Here is a 1184-nt window from a genome sequence, read left to right as displayed (position 1 = left end):
TTTCCTTCACTTTAAGGCTGGATAACATTCCATTGTGTTTATAGATTACATTCTGTTTATCCATTCACCTGTCAAAGGACACATGGGCTGCTTTCACCTTTTGGCTGTTGTGAATAGTGTTGCTATGATCAAATATATCTTTGGGACCTACCTTTCAATGCTTTTGGGTAAATACTCAAAAGTGGAATTGCTGGATCATATGGTAATCCTATTTTTAATTTTTTGAGGTACCACATACTATTTTCCATAGAGGCTGCACATTGTACATCCTCTCCAGCAGTGCACGAGGGTTCCAATTTCTCCATATGCTTGTCAATGCTTGTTATTATCTGATTTTTTTTGATAGTTGTCATCCAATGAGGTGGTATCTCATTGTGGTTTTGACTTGCATTTCCCTAATGATTAGTGATGTTGATCAGTTTTTCATGTGCCTATTGGCCATTTCTATATCTCCTTTGGAGAAATATTTATTCGACCTATTCTTGAATTTTTTTTTAATGCCTACAGCACCTGGTATTCCTAGGTGGTCTCCCATCCAAGTACTAACCAGGCCCAAACCCTGCTTAGCTTCTGAGATCAGACAAGATCGGGCACGTTCAGGGTGGCATGGCTGTAGACTAAATGTTTTTTTTAAACCATAATTTTTTAAGAACCTTGACCCTCTGCCCTCTATACTTCCCACCCCTTATCCCCAGGACAGCTCACTGGCAGGGCTTTGATAGAGCAAAGGGAATTCTTCTGCCCAACTCCATCCTTCTAGGTTTGCCAAGCACAGAACATTTATGCACAACACCACACTCTTTGGGATAATGCACTGAAAATCTCTGTCAATGTGTAAACGTCACCCGGAAGAGGTAATTCAAGTCACTATGACTCATTAACACTCTAGCCTGGATTCCTTAACCTGTATAGCTACTTGGATATCCATTGAGGAAAAGGCCACCAGATAGGCAGCTCCTGATGGGAGAAGGCAGGCCCTGGTGGAACCTAGTGGTGACGAGAAGAAGGGACCAGGCAGTGAGCGTCTGAGCAAACAAGGGCAGGCGCTAACCAAGGTGGCCATGAAGGAGACCTGTGGGGACAGCTGTCATCTTGGTGACCAGTATATGGAGAGGTTATTATACAGGGAAGAGGCTAGGAACACAGGCTCTGTTTCAAATGGGAAGAGGAAGGTAAGGATGAGC

The 1184-nt window shown here is 43.2% G+C and overlaps 1 pseudogene; it reads right to left on the bottom strand.

Annotated features, from left to right (window-relative positions):
• Positions 1–498: 498 nt before the first annotated feature.
• Positions 499–618, bottom strand: LOC111732937 (annotated as a pseudogene).
• Positions 619–1184: the final 566 nt, after the last annotated feature.

This window comes from Pteropus vampyrus, unplaced genomic scaffold, assembly GCF_000151845.1.
Source record: "Pteropus vampyrus isolate Shadow unplaced genomic scaffold, Pvam_2.0 Scaffold505, whole genome shotgun sequence".
Taxonomy (NCBI): Eukaryota; Metazoa; Chordata; class Mammalia; order Chiroptera; family Pteropodidae; genus Pteropus; species Pteropus vampyrus.
This window is presented reverse-complemented; position numbering and strand designations above follow the sequence as displayed.